Source organism: Ovis canadensis, chromosome 17, assembly GCF_042477335.2.
Source record: "Ovis canadensis isolate MfBH-ARS-UI-01 breed Bighorn chromosome 17, ARS-UI_OviCan_v2, whole genome shotgun sequence".
Lineage (NCBI taxonomy): Eukaryota > Metazoa > Chordata > Mammalia > Artiodactyla > Bovidae > Ovis > Ovis canadensis.
In genome coordinates, this window is record NC_091261.1 from 61,653,883 (window position 1) to 61,671,969 (window position 18,087).

Here is an 18,087-nt window from a genome sequence, read left to right on the forward strand (position 1 = left end):
CTGCCGTCTATGGGGTCGCACAGAGTCGGACACGACTGAAGCGACTTAGCAGCAGCAGTCTTAGTTGGCAGGATCTTTTTTTTTTTAGTTGTGGCATGTGGGGTCTAGTTCCTTGACCAGGGATCGAACCCGGGGCCCCTGCATTGGGAGTGCAGAGTCTTGGCCATTGGACCACCAGGGAAGTCCCCTCATCATCCTTATTACTTTCTGGGGTGTCTGCAGTCCAGCGAGTTAGGTGATTTGCCCAGAATTCTCATGCTCTCCCTCCCCTACTCCTCTCCCACCACTCCCTGACCTTGACTTCTAATTCTGTCACCGGATCCCCACTGGACTTGGCCACATCAGTTTCCTCTCTGCTTTTGCGACGCACCCAAGTCGATCTGGCCTCCAGACCTTCGTCCTTGCTGTGCCTCCTGCCTACGCTGCCTTTTCCTTCATCCGTATCCCGAGGGAACCCTTTGCATCACTCAGGATGCCATCTCGGGCAGACAGCATTGGGCCTGACTCCTGGCTGCTGGGGGCAAGGGAGCAAATCTAGAAATCCCTCTGGATCTTCTCCTGACACCTCGTCGCTCTTGCTCTGGGCACTGGGGAAGCCGAGCGGAGGCTGCCCGGCTGCAGAGGGGAAATCGACACCCAGAGAAGCTCAGACTTCTCTCTGAGTCACACAGCTAGCTGCAGCCAAGATCCAGACCCCTGGCTGACCACCAAGTCACCCATTTTGGCCAGTGTGCATGCGTGCGTGTAAGTGTGTCTGGTGTGTGTGTGTGTGTGTGTGTGTGTGTGTGTGTGAGACTGTATCTTTTTTAACCCTCTGGGCCTGTCAGCTGTGATGACCCTGGCTCAGAATGCCAATGTGAAGAGGTCATGTTTGCTTTTCCTGGGATGACAAGGACAGAAATATTTTAAAGGCAGAGCCTGCCCAGTGGCCATGTCACCCTGGAGACCGGAGGGCTGAGAAGGGATGGGAGTAGAGGCGTCGGTTCATGCTGGGTCCGGGTTGGGGCAGCCATGCTGCCCTCTGGGTGGATGGTCCAGCTCGGCGGGGGAGACTGGGTTGAGGAGGAGACGCCGGCGGGGAGCTCGCTTTCGCCTGGGAGCGGTGAACAGTGAGGAGGTTTTTCTACCGAGCTATAAAAAGGCCTCCCCATGTTTCAGCTCCCGAGTGTCGGCTGGAAGCCCGCCAGGGTTACCATGGCGATGAGGAATTATTACTTACTGCCAAGGCTGGGAGAGAAAGCTCGCGTACTTTTGGCTTCCCAACAAGAGGAGTGGACTTATGTAATTCCCTGTGTTTATAGGCCCGGAGTGGCAGGAGGCAAGCAGGGAGACTGTGGCCCAACACCGTATTTTCACCCTGCTGTGGGTCGGGTGGCCCCGTGGGTTGTTCCTGAGGGGTGGCCCTCTGCTCGCTCCATCTAAGGGAGGCATTGGGCCGGGAGCCTGGGGGGCCGGGTCGGCTGCAGGCCCCCCCCACCCCGTCCCCGAGCTGGGGTGGGAGCCCGCGGTCTCGCTGGAAGGCAAGCGCGGCTGCTCGGTGGGGTCGCCCCTCTTCCCGGGTCAGCCCCGGAGGAAGGATGGGTTTGAGGTTGGATGCCGTGTGTCCTCTGGAAGCCAGCAGCCCGGTCTGTGTGTGTGGACTCCGCTGACCCACTTGCTGGCACCTTCTACTTCTTTCTTTTTCTTTTCTTTTTTTTTTTGTTTTTGTGGGAGAGTTACTTCAAGTTGTGTTTGGAGCTGACGTGAGCGAGAGGCTGGTCATGTGCTCGGGTAAGAGAAGTTTCCAGGCTCGGTGGTGGGCAGGGAGATGCGGCGTGGCCCGGTCACCTGGCCGAGGAAGGGTGGGCAGAGAGACTGGGCGCCACAGATCGTAGGACCTGGACGTGGGATGGGGACCCCGTATGGGGGCTGATGGTTTCGCATTCTGGCTCCATGGGTTTGTCTGGGGAGGCTGGCAATGGCCAGGAGGTAGTGGCCCCCAGTGTCTTATCAGAGTGGCTGAAGCCCCAGAATGGGTGCTGGATGGGCAGGTGCCCCAGAAGGAAGGACAGGCTGGCCCCCTGGAGTGGATGCATGGGGTGGGGGGTGGGGGTGCTGCTTTCTGGAGTCCCTGCACCTCGTCCCTGCAGGGAAGCAGGCAAGACCAGGGATGCGGCATCCATTCATCGGTGCTGGCCCCAGGGGTGGGCGCCTCGGTGGCCACGGAGCAGGGGAGGGGGCCGGGTGCAGGCAGTGCCTTGGCCGCCCTGGCGCCCGGCTCCCACCGCGGTGGCGCTTGGCTGGGTGCCCGTGTCTGGTTTGAAATCAGCGCCACCAGCCCAGGCTTGCCCAGGGACCTGGCAGAGAGGACCTGGGATAAACACTGGAAAGTTGGAAGGGCTTCCTGAGCTCACAAGGAGCCTTCAGTTGCAAGTGAAGGGGATGAGGGAGCGATTTGTCCTGAGGTCTGGGTGCGCCGGGGCTGTTGGGAGGCAGTGGGCCATCTCATGGGGCGTGTGAGCACAGGCCAGGGAGGGCTGAGTTTCCAGACTGTGGGGCTCGGTGGCCGCGGACCTGGGTTTGAATCCTGGCTCCGTCCCTTTTTATGCTGGGCCTCCCACTGTGAGCCTCAGTTTCTTTGCCTGTCAAATGGGACCATGACAGGGCCGTGAGGATGAGGTAGCTGCTTTGCTCTGTTGCCAGACTGCCTGGGTTCATATCCCAGCTGTGTGACCTTTGGACCAGTCACTTCACAGCTCTGAGCCTCAGTTTCCTATCTGCAAATGGACATTCCATCTGTCTCCATCCCTAAGTTGTTGAATGGCTTTAAGGGGGCTAATGAATGGTTCCTGCCCCACCTCTCACGGACAGGGTGATCTTGGGCAGGTCATGGAACCCCCCAGAGCCTCGGTTCTCATGTCCATCCAGGGAGAGCTGCCCACAGAAGTACTTTGGGGAAAACAGAGACACACCTGCAGGGGCCTCGAGTGGGCTGATGTGGAGAGAGTCTGTAAGTGTAGACACAAGGTTGCATTTAAGTTAGTTATTAATACATCTTGGACTCCATTGGCTTGTCTTTTCCCTGTTGAGAGCCCTCCCATTTATAGACGTGAAACCCCAGCGAGTTAAGAAGGGTCCACCCCAGCCCCAGGCTCAGTCTGCATTTGGACCTGGGCTTGGGTCCCTGGGTACCCCCCACACCCCATGTATGCCTGTTTCTGCGCCATCCCCCACCAAGACTGGGCCACGCACCCCAACAGCGATTGGTGTGGCCTGGGGGCTGGGCACACACGGCTGGCTCTCCTGCCGAGGGTGGCAACTGTCCTGTGTTTGTAAGTGACACCGGATGCTGGGCCGGTGGCTGGCTCTGGCCTTCTCCTCTGGGGCCAGCGGGAGCCAGCAGGGACTTCCCTGGGTGTCCAGGCTGCCCTTGCCAGCTGCCCGCTGTCCGACTGTCCTCAGGCCTCTCCTGGGGACCTCAGGAAAGGCCGGTGCAGCAGGGGACCCCATGAATGTCTCCTTGCTGCCCATAAGGCCTTGGTAGTCACGTGGGTCAGCCACGGAGCTGTACTGTCCCTGCCCTGTCCTGCCCTGAGGGTCTCAGTGACTCGATCCCCTATCCACTGAGAAAGACAGTCACGTTTGGTGGTTCAGACCAGAGGTCGCACAAGAGACCCTTGTGGTAGAACTGTCTTGCATCAATAGCGGTGGCCACAGGAATCTACACTGAGATAAAAGTGCATAAATCTACACACACACACACACACACAAAGTGAGTGCGTGTAAACCCCCGAGATCTGAGTAAGATTAGTGGCATCAGTGTCAGTTTCCAGGTTGCAGGTATTATAAGGACGATGCCATTAGAGGAAGCTGGCTGAAGGGCCCACACAGTCCAGCTATTACAGCTGCACATGAACCTAGTTCAGTCGCTAAGTCGTGTCTGACTCTTTGTGACCCCATGGTGTGCAGCGTACCAAGCTCGTCTGTCCTTCACTATCTCTGGGAGTTTGCTCAAACTCATGTCCATCGAGTCGGTGATGCTATCTAACTCTCACCCTCTCTGCCCCCTTCTCCTTTGCCTTTGATTTTCCCAGCATCAGGGTCTTTTCTAATGGGTTGGCTCTTCACAGTGATCTTAAAAGGAAAGAGAGCACAGACTCGGAATACTGGCTGTCCTGGGTTCGATCCGCTTGTGCCCCTTGGTAGCCGTGTGAATTACACCAGGTGGCTTAACCCGGCTCCCTCAACCCCCTCATTTGTGAAAGGCGGGTAGTGTCGGGTACTCGTCAGGCTCGCGTGAAGATTAGATGCCTTGGTCCATGCTAAGTGTTCAGGAAGCTGCTGGCACACGTTGTGGGGTGAGGGGTGTTGTCACTGATACTCTTATCACTCTGATGGGATGGCTGCAGTTTGCCCTGTGCTGTCTAATTTCATATCCGAATCAGCCGCAGGAAGGGAGGGTGCTGCGTGAGCCCCACTTCTAAGAGGAGTTAAACTGAGGCTTGGCTGTGTGTCCCCCTCCGCCCCCCGCAAGGGCACACAGTTTGTAAGGACTGGAGCTAGGACTCAAACCCCAAGCCAGAGCCTGCGTGTGGAGTTTCTTTCCGCTGGGTGACCCTGGGGAGATTGCTTGCCCTCTCTGAGCCTCGGTCCCCTCCTCCTCTCCTCACCTGTCAGCCGGACAAGGGGCTGGGATCATGACCTGTGAAAACTAGGAAGCCTCGACTCTGGGCCCCTTTGCTCACTTCTGGGGCCCACCCAGAGCTCGCACCTCTCAGCCACATCCTCTGAGGTCTCTCTTTGCAACCCCAAGGGTGGGGCTGGGTCTTAGTTCTGTCTGTGGGCTCGCTCCTGACCTCGGCCTCCTCTCCAAGCACTTTGACCCCCTTGCTCTGTCTGCTGGGTGCAGCCTTTACCTCCTGCTGGTCCCTGCGGCAGCTACTGGTTTCCCTCAGGCTCCTTCCTGCCTCTAGCAGTGGTGAGAAAGCCTTTGGGGTGTAACTAGTTCACCCTTTCCGAGTGGCGCCAGTGGTAAACAGCCTGCCTGCCAGTGCAGGAGATGTGGGTTTGATCCCTGGGTCGGGAAGATCCCCTGGAGGAGGAAATGACAACCCACGGATGTCTTGACTGGGAATTCCATGGACAGAGGAGCCTGGCGGGCTACAGTCCATGGGGTCACAAAAGATTTGGACACAACTAACCGCGTGCGCACACACACACACACACACACACAGCCCACCCTAGAGTGAGCTGGGTTACCTTTGTTGGCACTTAGCATGAGAAAGCTGATCTGTGGGTAGGCATTTCTCCAGGGCTCCTGGGAAAGGTCATCAGAAGGTTGTGCCCCATACAGCTGGTTAGTAAGTGAGCATGGGCCCTTGGGCATCTCAAGAGGTCCAGGCAGGGCAGGTTTTGTGCCTCAGGATTCGGGAGAGTTTCAGAGCATCCCAGGCTGGAACAGGTGGGAGTCTGAGCTGCTGAGAGGGAGTGATGATGACAGTCATGATGGAGTGATGCAGGCTTGTGTCTCGAGGGAGGGGATATTGATCACATCTCAGGGTCTCGGGTTCTGGCTTTGCCGGACAGAGCCGGGAGGGTCAGGGAGTTGGGTGGGGGCTTAGGGACATTCCAACTGCAGAAGGCTCTTGGCTGTTTCTCAGAAGCTCCAATCAGGGTTGTGCCTTGGGACCTTTCTACCTGCTGTGCTCTTCCTGGGATGCCCTTCTCTGAGATCTTCACACCCTCCCCTCACTGAGCCTCTGCTCAAATGTCACATCCTAAGACAGGCCTCCACCTCTCCATCTTCACTTCTGTTAGCTTGCGGCTCTCATCACGTGCAATTTACTGTATGCCATGTCCCCCCAGCCTCTCCATGTGGAATTTTGTTCATCTCGGTCATCACTGCGTCGCTGGCGCTGGGCACATAGTAAGCGATCTTAGAAAACTTCCCTGGTAGGTCAGCATTAAGGAGACCCGGGTTTGACCCCTGGGTTGGGAAGATCTCCTGGAGAAGGAAATGGCAACCCATTCCAGTATTCTTGCCTGGGAAATCCCATGGACGGAGGAGCCTGGTGGGCTACGGTCCACGGGGTCACAGAGTCGGACATGACTGAGCGACTTCACTATAGGCTTCCCTGTTAGCTCAGTTGGTAAAGAATCTGCCTGCAATGCAGGAGACCCTGGTTGGGAAGATCCACTGGAGAAGGGATAGGCTACCCGCTCCAGTATTCTGGCCTGGAGAATTCCATGGACTGTATAATCCATGGTGTTGCAAAGAGTCAGACACAACTGAGTGACTTACACTTAGAAAACTATTGTGCCTGATTCGGTGTTGCCCACAAACTGTGGACCTGGGTCTGTCCCCTCAAGGTCCACGCGGATAGATGTGCACACCTGCAAGCGCTCTGGCTAGGGAGACCTAGGTCCCTCGAGCTGGAATTCATGGTAAACTCACCTCCTTGCACCCCAGAGCGACTGCTCCCAAGGGTTGAGATGAACTGGGGTGGGGGGGGTATTCTTGGAAAGCTAGAGTCTTTGGAAAAAACAGTTATTGTATGTTTACTCAAGAATGCCTTGATAGAACCTGCCAAGCATCCCCAGAAAGTCTGCACCTCCTGGATAGTGAAGGAGGTGGGGCTGGTGAGCAAGGAAAGTGCCCCCCTCCCCCCAAGGGGTTCAGGTTGTGGGAGCAGCGTGCTGACAGCATCTGCTTTGTGTGTTGAGGACTGACACTGTGGAGTTAGCATTCTGCACACCTTCGTGTATCAGGTTCTGCCCACAAGCCTCTCCAGATGAAGCACAGAGAGGGTAAGCAGCTTGCCCAAAGACACACAGCTGCAGGCACCTTACTGCGAGAGAGGCATGACTAATAGGTAGTGGCATTTCCTATGCGGCTGTTTCCGTGCCTCCGGGCGCTGCTCAGCTCTTTAAGCGGATGATCTTATTTCATCCTCAGGAGGCCCTTTGGTGTCCGTGTCTCAGAGGACAGTGGCACAGCTGTAGGGAAGACAGGCTCTGGACCCGGGTTCTGTTGGCGACCTTCCTCAGAGCAGGTGCTATTTTCTGGGAATCTGGCTCCGACCTGGGGAAGGGCCCACTTCCCAGTCTGAGAGCCTCGTTGGAACCAGATCTGAGGATGGGAAATGCCCATATGCTTCTAGAAGGCAGGGAGTTGGTTTGTCAGCATAGCTCTGAAGCTGGGAGGCAGGAGGGGCTGTCCCTGCGCACCCCCCAACCCCAGTCATGGATTTGCATGACAATGAGCCCTTTGTCCCTGGGTCCTGCCTCCTTCCCAGGCTAATAACATAATTCCAGGCCTGTGATGTCATAATGGGCCCTTTCTGCGCAGAGTGGGAGGCTGGGTGGGCAGCTGTGTGGGCCTGGCCAGGGCTGGGAATAAGGGGGTTGGTAATTTTCAGGGGGCAGAGGCTCTCCTTCCAGGATCCTCTTTCATCCTTTAGCAGGTGGGATTTGCTCCCATTTGACACAGGAGCAAACTGAGACTCTGAGGTTTGTGTCCTCCCCTCCCCCTCCCCCTCCCCGCCCCTGCCCCCCACCCCGCCCCTTCTTGGCCTGTGCAGCGGGGGGTGAGGGGTGAGTCATCACCCGTGGGCCTTCTCCTGGAGGCGTGGGTGTGAGAGTCTTGTGCTTCCTCTAAGTGGGAGGTAGGCCCTTGTGCCCAGATTCAAACTCTGGGCGTGTGGCTCCTCAGTTTGCTCATCTGCTTCATGGGGATTGTGCTGGGCCTTGTCCATGGGGCCAAGCGGGAGTGAGCGCTCAGTAGACGGGCGATCAGAAAAAGAGCCGAGGCCGGTGTAGTCGGGTGAATGATAGCCCCCCAAATGCATGTGCTTGTGTCTAAACGTGACCTGCTTTGAAGATGTGTCTTGAGATGAGGTGATCCTGGGTTATCTGGGTGAGCCCTAAGTTCAGACTGGTTTCCTTCTGAGAGACAGAAAGAGGAGGAAGACACACAGAGGGATGGCCACAGTGAAGATGGGCAGAAACCCGAGGGATGTGGCCACAAGCCAAGGGACACCTGGAGCCTCCAGGAGCTGAAAGAGTGCAGAAAGGATCCTCCCCTTCAGCCCTCAGAGGGCGTGGCCTTGCAGATGCCTAAATCTCCGACTTCTGACTTCCAGAGCAGTTAGAGAATAAATTCCTATTGTTTTAAGCCACCTGGATCCTGATTATTTGTTTACGGTGGATCTGGGGAAACTAACATAGCCGGTAACAACCCCGCCCCTGCCACCAATCTTTGGAGGTTGGGGGAAGCAATCTGTGGGAGGGGTCTGTGTGATGTCTTTTCCCACCCAAGCCTGAGGGCCCAGGACCATCTAGGGTAATTGAGTGCCCAGTGGTGTGAGGAGCCCCATATGAAGAGTCTGGAACCCACTTCCCTCACCCAGAACACAAATCTTTTTTTTTTTTTTTTAATGCTTGATTGCTCAGTCCGATTCTTTGCGACCCCCTGGACTATAGCCCACCAGGCTCCTCTGTCCATGGAATTCTCCAGGCAAGAATACTGGAGTGGGTTGCCCCATTTCCTTCTCCAGGGGATCTTCCCGACTCAGGAGAGAAGTTTTTTTAAAACTTAAGTGTTTGTTTATTTGGCTGTGTTAAGTCTTAGCTGCAGCACATACTTCTCCCTAGTTGTGGTTTGTGGGCCTCAGAGTGTGCGGGACTCAATAGTTGCAGCTCACAGGCGTAGTTCCTCTTCGGCATGTGAGATCTTAGTTCCTCAACCAGGGATCGAACCCACAAGCCCTGCTTTGGAAGGTGGATTCTTAACCACTAGATCCCCTGACAAGTCCGTAAATCCACAAATTCTTGAACCCGACCATCGCCTGCTTCTAACCTCTCCCATCTCTAAGGAAGGGGCCCCCTGGTTCCACACCAGACCCCATCCCAAGCCCAGAATGCCCATTCCCCATATGCTTGGCAGCTCACCAGCACTCGGATTGTCACCGTTCCCTGGGAAGCTGCCTCATTTGTCAGGTGCCCTTGATGAATGGAGACACCAAGGCTCAGAGAGGACAGGCTACCTGGGGAAAATCACACAGTCCCTTGGTGGTGGTGAGAGCCTTTGGAGACTCAGTCATAGCTAATGGATGGGCTGGCACCGTGGCTTCTGGGAGGGAGGGATCAGAGTCCTGGGCCACCTTGACAGTGGAGCGGGCAGTGTGTTTGTGGACGTTTCTGGGACACGCTGGCCCAGTGTAGATAACATCCTGAAATCTGGCTTTAAGTAGACACCGTCTTGGCCTCAGTTTCTGTGTTTGCAAAGTGGTCTTTGATCTTCAGCTCAGAGCCTAGAATTCTGCTCTTAGAAAATTTGTGGATTTAACAAGCATTTATAGATTGCCTGCTGTGTGTGACGTGCTGGGACTCAGTGATAGACAAAGCAGAGGTGGCTCCTGCTTTCATGGATCTTACGTTTGGGTTTGTGGGGGGTGGGAAATAAGGCAGCAGGACTTTGCGAAGGAGGATTCCAGGCCCTGAGGAGGGAAGGAGGAGGGCCGGTGGCTGGGCTGGGGGCCAGGAAGTTGCCTGCCTTCTCCTTCCAGGGCTTGGGGTCAGGGCTTTGCAGCAAGCTTTGGGGGCTGACTGGGTAGACTTGAAAATGGGTAGCCCTTCTCCAGAGATCCGTGGGCGCCTCCAGCTGGCAAAACTTGGCCTGAACCCATGAGCAGTGATGTTGGGTGTGAGACCTGGAGCGTGGTTGGGGGGATGGGTCTCCTCTAGTCCAGGAAGAAAGACAGGGGTACTCTGGTGATGACACAGTGGATAAGAGTTGAATGCTGGAGAGAGCTTTGCATCCAGGCTGTGTGATCTCAGGCAAGTTACTTAGCCTCTCTGTGCCTCAAGTCTTGCCCCCAGTGATGTTGGGATGATTCAGTGAACTGATGCCAACACCGTGTTAGGGACTAGCTGGGATCGTGAGTGCAAGACACTCACTTTTGGATCTAATACAGTGACTGCTTAGAACCTGGAAGCCAAAGTTGTGTTTGTTGGTCTTTCCGCTGCCCCATGCCTACCTGGGGGCCTTGGACAGACAGGCTTCTTTGCTGTCAGGTGCTCAGTCTGTGAAATGGTCACATGGAGGCTGAGGAGGGAAGGAGGGATGGTGGGAGAAGTGGAGGGAGGGTGGGGCCAGGATCTCCATCTGCTGGTTCAAGTCTTGGCCACCTTCCCAGCCAGCAGCAGCTGCCCGTTTTACAGCCCAGGAAACTGAGGCCCCGGTGTGACTGGGACCCAGGGTGCACCCATGGGTGGGCAGAGCCCCCTTAGCCTCCTGGCTGCAGACAATGCCTGCCTTCTGGCCCCCGCAGGTCTGCCAGGACCTCCTTAAGCCGGCCTCTGTTTATCAGCATGTTTAGTTCAGGGTAGCAGATGTTCAGAGAGAGAGAGAAAGTGCACTTGTGATGTTACTCCAGAAACCAAGGCTGGGGGCTGTATTTACTGCCTGGGGCAGTGTGGGTGGGGTGTGCTTGTGGTTGGGGAATGACCCAGATCTGAGTCAGCCAGGAGAGGCACCTTTATCTGCAAAGCCACTGTCTGCTGTATCCCCATTAGAACCACTGATGGCTCAGGCTGGGCTGGGAGACACCACTTCTGTCGGGTGAGAAACAGGGCAAACGGATCCCAGGCTCCTGCCTGGCCCCTTCCACACTGAGTCTGTCCCAGGCTCCATCTCAGTTCTCTTCTCTCCTTCTGGCTGTTTTTATACCTCTCCCAACCTGTGTGTGGCAGCTTCCCTGGTGGCTCAGTGGTAAAGAATCTGCCTGCAATGCAGGAGCCTTGGGGCCGTGGGTTTGATCCCTGGGTTGGAAAGATCCCCTGGAGAAGGGAATGGCTACCCACTGCAATATTCTTGCCCGGATAATCCCATGGACAGAGGAGCCTGGCGGCTATTGTCCATGGGGTCGCAAAGAGTCAGACACAACTGAGCAACTAACACTTTCACTTTTCACTTTCACTACCTGTACAGGTGAGGGGACCAGAGGGTGGAGGAAATCTGATTCCTGGGAGATTTCATGATGTTTGGAAGTTGGGTTTTAGGGTGTTGCTATCGTAAGTCTCTTGGTTGCAATTGGCAGACTTTTCTGCTCCTCCTGTATTTAACACAGAAGGCTTGGGGTAAGCTTCAGGAACTGTTGGATCCAGGTGCTCAGGTGATAAAGTGCTTTTCGTGTCCAGTCCGTGGTAGCACAGACTCATCCCAGCTCAGTAGCCCCAGTGGAAGGTAAGCATGTTGTTCCTGATATCCCAGCTAAAGTCCTGGGAATGAGATTTATCAGCTCAGAGTTGAAAGCCCCACCCAAACCAATCACTGCACCAAGTGCTGCCTCAACTGGTGCTGACTGGCCAGACCTGAGAGGCGGGGTCAGCCTACCCCAAGGCCAGGACTGAGGGTACCAGAGGGACCTCAAGAACACTGGCATGTAGCTTGCCATAAACAGCTCCATGGGTTGGAGGTGAGCCCGTCTTCCTCTCACATTCAGTGTGTGTCCTGTTGGGGCTGCAATGGTGTTGCTGGTGGGTAAGTGGCCTCTGTCCCTCTCACTCCCTGTTGTAATTAGGGGCCCCCTGGGCCCCCCTCCTCTTTCAAGCTCCCCAGACTTTGCCAGGCCCTCTCTTGTGGCTCCCAGCTGACCACATGTCAGAAGCCACAGGTCATATCCTGGTAGCTCATGGGCTATATTTGGATGTCAGGCTGATTTATTGCATTGGGTTTTTAGTCCAGTGTTTTTTAAATAAAAATTTCAAATTGAGGGATGTCTCAAAATCAGAATTTCTTCTCTCTCCCTTTTTTAAAAATTAATTTTTTTTGGCTGCGCTGGGTCTTTGTTGCCATGAGGGCTTCCTCTAGTTGCAGCGAGTGGGGCTACTCTCTAGTTGTGGTGCGTGGGGTTCTCATTGCTGTGGGTTCTCTTGCTGTGGAGCACAGGCTCAGTAGTTGTGGCTCACAGGGCTTAGTTGCTCCGTGGCATTTGAAATCATGCCGGACCAGGGATCAAACCTGTGTCCAATGACTGGCAGGTGACTTCTTAACCATTGGACCACTAGAGAAGCTCCAGACTTTCTTCTCTTGAAGGAATCAGAAGCTGTGATGGCCTGGGCTGGCCCCTTCCTGTGCCCCATGCTCACACACAGCGCCACCTGTCCTCCCTTGTCACAGTTCCAGCCTGGCCCGAGATACTGCAGGCGGCTGGTGGGTGTCCACAGCCCCCCTTTCTCTTTTCCCTTCCCAACTTCTGGCCTGGGACCCTCTGTATTGGAGTAGTTTAATTTTTTTCCTTTCAATGTTTAGTTGTATTTGTTTATTTTTTTGGCTGTACCAGGTCTCAGTTGCAGTGTGTGGGATTTTAGCTGGAGCATGTGGGATCTAGTTCCCTGACCAGGGATCAAACCTGGGGCCCCTGCACTGGGAGCGCAGCGTCTTAAGCCACTGGACTACCAGGGACATTCTGCCTGGAGCTTTTTAGATTCTCTTTTCTCCCCAAAGGGATAATCAAATCCCAGGGACACTCTTGCCACTCCTGGGCACTGAAAGCGTGTTTGCCATCTGGAACTCCTGGCTGCAGGGCCGGAGGACCTTCGATTCCTGGTCATTTCTCCATCATCAGACACTCACTCATCAGCGAACGCCCTCGGGCTATTTCAGTGGCCCCTTAAGCATCCACATTTGAGAGTTGAATGGATCGGATCAAAGTGGGTCATTTGCCCTTCGGCCTGGGCCTCTTGGTGGCAGTAGGGGGTCTCACAGCCAGGCCTGTGGGAGGTGGGCCCTCTGAGTCCAGACGGGTGGTTTGGTGGGGGTTGGGGAAGAGGTGATGTATGGAAGGGCGGGTGATGAGTGGGTGGGCTCCCAGCCTAGAGCAGCTATTCTTAGCAGCAGAAACATTTGTCCTTGTTCACATGTGGTGGAGGACGTCCCCCAGAGATCTGCCCTGAAATATTAGAGGCGACCCCATAAATTCCTCGGAAAGCTGTCCTTGAGGGCTTGTGTGCGCGGAGGAGGCTGGGAGCAGGCGTTTCCGGCAGCTGCACAGCTGTGGACACGTTTGCCAGATGTTGGTGCCGGGGAGTCGGTGGGAACCCAGGGGCTGCCCGCCTCACCTTCAGACAGGGACCCATCTTAAGAGGCATAGAGTTTCTAGTCAGCCCCTCCCTGCATCCAGGCCATCTGGGTAGAAGCGACTGGTCAGTGGAGAGCTCAGCTTACCGGGCACTGCTGAGGGACCAGAGCTGTGAGGCGCTGGTCTGTAGGCCCAGTCGGGTCGTGTGGCCATCAGATCCTGCCATCAGCCCTTAACTGTGGTCCCACTCTGCCCTTGGATCTGAGGGTCCACTGAGTGGTAGGACCCCTGGCAGTGTTCTTGGCAGTACTCTCTTTTCATGGGGTGGCTCTGACAGTGGGAACCCCCATAGAGCAGCTAGGTGCTCTTAGCTAGCAATCAGGGAGGCCTCCCTGGAGGAGGTGTGTGTTTTAAAAAAAATTTTTTTTTTTTTTTTTAGCTATGGTACAGTTTAAACACGTAACAAAAAATTTACCGTCTCAGCCATTTTTGTTTGTTTGTTTGGCCATGCTGTGCACCATGTGGGAATCTTAGTTCCCCAGCCAGGGACTGAACCCACACCCCTTGCTTTGGAAGCTCCAGGTCTTAACCACTGAATCTCCAGGGAAGTCCCTCAGCCGTTTTTAAATATACAGCTCAGAACGTTCACAGTTGTGCAACCATTATCACCATCATCACCAGAATTTTTTATCTTGAAAAACAGAAACTCTGTGCCCATTAAACACGAACTTCCCTTCTGCCTCCCCCAGCTCCTGGCACCTATCCTTCTATTATACTTTCTGTTCCTCTTGACTACTCTGGGGCTCTCATTTGGGTGGAATCTACAGTGTTTGTCCTTCTGTGTCTGGCTTATTTCACTCAGCAGAATGTCAAGAGCTGTGTTCTGCAGCCTGTTTTCGCTTAGGTTGTTGGTTCAGTCCCATCCAGGCTGAAGCCAAGTGGACGGACCCAGGACCCCAAACTCCTCATCCTTTCGAATGCCAGGGTCCTCCCAGAATTAGTAACCGGGTCACGGCATCTCACCACCAGCAGGCATGATGCTGAGCCCCCACATAGCTACCCCTGTCTCGGGCCTACAACCCACTCCATAGCCCCCCATCCCCATCCCAGCCTCAGGGCAGGGGGTTAATCGGTTTGCCCGGGTCACACAGCTGGTGCCAGGGCCCCATCCCCCACTGCCCAGACACCAGCCTCGTCTCTGTGTGTCCCCTCCCGCCCCCCCCCCCCCCCTTCTCTCTGCAGAGAAAATTACCGTTTGGAAGGCCAGATGGAGGAGCTGGGTCTAATGGAAACCACGTCCCTCCTGGGGCGCCCAGAACTTAATGAGGAAGAGCCAGGAAAAATCCGGCGTAATGTTTGTGAAATACCCCGGAGGGAGGGCGCATCGCACGGCAAGGGTTCTCGCGCGGAACCCTGAGACCTGGTGTGCCAGGAGGTTTTGTCAGGGCTGTGGCTTCCCTCTCTCTCTCTCCCTTTTAAAATTAAAAGAGGGGAAAAAAAGAAAAAGGGTCGAGGAGGAAGTGATTTTGAGCAGATCTTGCCCTGGCAGGGGAGCAGTGCCGGACGGCCGAGCTGGCCGCAGCCCAGCGGACGCAAATGTACCAATTAAATTGGAAACAGAAATGGGCCTCCTTGACGGCTCCAACGAGCACCGCCTCCCTTCTGCTGGCTTTGGAAGGGGGCGCGGGGCACTGGGCTGGCGGTTTGAGGGATCAGAATGAAGCTTGGCTGCTTCCTCGCTGTGTGACCTTGGGCGAGTGAGTTCACCTCTCTGAGCCTCCATTTCCTGTTCTGTTGAATGGGGACAGTCGTGTTTGATGTGGGAAATCGGATTCTTCCGGTGAGCGGGTGCCCGTGGATGAGGCCGAACTGCCAGTAGTGAGGAACAGCTCCGAGGACCCTGGGAGGGCTTCTCTGAGCAGAATGCGTGGCAGGGGGTGCCGGTGGGAAGTTCCCCCAGTAGCTGGGGATCCTTTTTCAGGGAGGTAAGAGATGGGGCGGGTGCCAGGGGTGTGTTTTTCCTGGAAGGTTTTTTCTTTTTTTGGCTGCACTTGGGGGATTGTGGCTTATGGGCTCTTAGTTCCCGGACCAGGAATCGAACCTGTGCCTCCTGCAGTGGAAATCAGAATCCTGGCTTCCCTGGTAGCTCAGCTGGTAAAGAATCTGCCTACAATGCAGAAGACCCCGGTTTGATTCCTGGGTGGGGAAGATCCTCTGCAGGACAGCATGGCAACCCACTCCAGTATTCTTGCCTGGAGAATCCCCATGGACAGAGGAGCCTGGTTGGCTACAGTCCACGGGGTGGCAGAGTCCAACACCACTGAGCGACTAAGCACAGCACTGCACAACCACTCAATTGCCAGGAAGCCCCTTCCTTGGAAGGTTTGATGCAGGATGTGGCGTTTGGGGTGGGGGTGGGGATCTCATCCATGGTCCCCCAGCCAGGTTGCAGAGGCATTTCTGTCCCGGGACCTGGTTATAGTGTGGGGCTGGAGCCGTTCCCCTGCCTGGCCCCTGGGCTCAGCGCAGACCACTCAGTTCCGCCCATTCCCGCCCCTGTCCCTGCCCCTGCCCCTGCCCTTGCCCCAGACGCCTGCACTGCGAGGGCAGAGTGATCCAGTTCAGGAGGGCGGAGTCTGGTAATGAGGCTACAGCCTGCTGACCCTCTTCCTGCCTCAGTTTCCCATCTGTAACTAGAGGGTGTTGAGTGAGCTGTCCTGTGGCCAAGGTCGCAGCGCGGGGAAGGGCAGCACCCTCCTCCTCGTTTCCAGACTGTGCGAGGCCCCTCTCATCCCGGGGAGTCAGCCCTCTGCTTTCTCCGCCATCAGGTATGGGGCTCCCCTGTCCCGTCCAACCTCACTGCACCATTTGGTCGGCTCTCTTTCCCCAGCTTAAGTTTGCTTATCTGCATCGCGGAGACAGTCACGGTAACTACCTCTGCCGGTAACATCAGCGCCATCATGGCTGTTAACTTGCCTCCCTTCCTCCCCCTAGTATTTGGAGCAATGCAGGGTGGTAACAGCCTTAGCTCTGATTTGGGGGGCTCATTATTATTTAAAAATACCTTTTAAGTTTTTATTTATTTGACTGCTTCGGGTCTTAGTTGCAGTATTCCCCATCTTTATTGCAGAGCATTGTCTGGCAAAAGGGCTTATTAGTTGCCTCGCGGCATGTGGGATCTTAGTTCCCTGACCAGGGATCGAACTCTTGTCCCCTGCCTTAGAAGGTGAATTCTTAACCATTGGACCACCAAGGATGTCCCTGGGGACTCATTTATGGGCGTTGAGCTTTCCATAGATCTTTCTCCAAAGAGTCATCTTTCCACTGGCCCTAGGGAGAGAGTTTGACAGATGGGATGTTAATAAAGCTCAGAGAGGATTTCCCTGGTGATACAACGGAGAAGAATCTGCTTGCCAATGCAGGAGACCTGGGTTTGATCCCTGATCCGGGAAGATTCCACATGCCCCAGAGCAACTAAAACTCATGTGCCACAGCTACTGAGCGGAAGTTCTAGAGTCCTCGAGCCACAACTCCTGAGTGCGAGTGTTGCAACTACTGAAGCCTGTGTGCCTAGAGCCCGTGCTCTGCAATAAGGGAAGCCACCGCAGTGAGAAGCCCATGCACCACAATGAGGAGGCGCCCCTGCTTGCTGCAACTAGAGAAAGCCCAGGCACGGCAGCGAGGGCCCACCCCAACCAACCAACCAACCAAAAAAAAAAAAATGCCCAGAGAGGTCTGTACTGTGCCCAGGGTCACAGAGCCACATAGTAGCAGAATTGGAAGTTGAACCTAGCTGGCCACTTTCCACACTTAGCAGTGTGTGGGCAGGTGGTGGCTTGGTCGAGAGGGTGCGTTTCTAGGGTGAGGGTGATCTGCTGCAGGGCGCCACCTTTTCCCTTAGTGCCTGAGGGGCTGTGACTCGGCCCACAGCCTCCGGGGCTCCTGCTATGCAGGTGATCCAAGATAGGGCTCAAACTGCTGGCTGTGAGCTCTCTCTGGGGTCTGGGAGACAGTGGGTAAACAGATGGCAGAGGTGCGTGGCGTGGGGCCCATGGGGGTTGCAGGAAGAAAGAGGCTTTTGGGAACCCAGGTTGGGGAGCTGGAGTTGGGGGAGGGTTCCTGGGAAGTGATGGTGGAGGCAAGGGCCCCATCCATGCAGCCAGGCCCAAAGGAGAAGGGGAACTGTGCTCTAGGTCATCTAGTCCTGTTTCAGGCTGGGGATATAAACAAAGGTAGCAGACTGCGAGGGGACATAGCAATCAGGAGAGGGATGTCCATCCCACGTGGGCAACCCCTGCTCACCTCCAGCCGGTCATGCCCCTAAATGATTTTGTTGCAGAAAAATACACTTAAGATTTACCATTTGAACCATATTAAAGTGTATGGTCTGTGGATGTGTAATAGATTCTGTGGCGTGCCACACTGTCACCACTGTCTCATCCTAAAATGTGTTCATCATCCCAAGGGAAACCTGCTGCTGCTGCTGCTAAGTCGCTTCAGTCATGTCCGACTCTGCGCGACCCCATAGACAGCAGCCCACCAGGCTCCCCCGTTCCTGGGATTCTCCAGGCAAGAACGCTGGAGTGGGTTACCGTTTCCTTCTCCAGTTCAGGAAAGTGAAAATTGAAAGTGAAGTTGCTCAGTCGTGTCCGACTCTTAGCGACCCCATGGACTGCAGCCTTCCAGGCTCCTCTGTCCATGGGATTTTCCAGGCAAGAGTACTGGAGTGGGGTGCCATTGCCTCCTCCCAAGGGAAACCTAATACCTATTAACAGTCACTTCCCATCCTCCCCTCCCCCAGCCTCTGGTAGGCGCCAGCCTGCATCTGACTCAGTGGATTTGCCTCTTTTGGACGTTTTGCATAAATAGAATCATTCAGTACGTGCTTCTTCCTTTCGGCATAATATTTTCACGGTTTTTATATCCCCCCCCCCTTTTAAAAATAATTTAATTTCTTTTTGGATGCACTGGGTCTTCATTGCTTCGCATACTTTTCTCCAGTTGCACCGAGTGGGGGCTACTCTCT

At 55.2% G+C, this 18,087-nt stretch overlaps 1 protein-coding gene and 1 non-coding gene across 34 annotated transcripts in view; one reads left to right on the plus strand and one right to left on the minus strand.

Annotated features, from left to right (window-relative positions):
* The window catches only part of NCOR2 (nuclear receptor corepressor 2), a 236,371-nt gene that overhangs the window by 49,385 nt on the left and 168,899 nt on the right, over positions 1–18,087 (plus strand). Inside the window, exon 1 of one of the 33 annotated variants that reach the window (XM_069557623.1) lies at positions 1,292–1,770. The exons of 31 other annotated variants lie outside the window; for them this stretch is intronic. The gene's annotated coding sequence lies outside the window, so the exon portion shown is untranslated. Of the gene's footprint in view, positions 1–1,291; positions 1,771–18,087 lie in introns of those variants that run through there. One more of the 33 variants, XM_069557630.1, reaches the window with a different exon arrangement.
* On the minus strand, positions 109–181 carry TRNAG-CCC (transfer RNA glycine (anticodon CCC)). The gene has a single exon. It is a non-coding gene; the product is annotated as a tRNA-Gly (tRNA).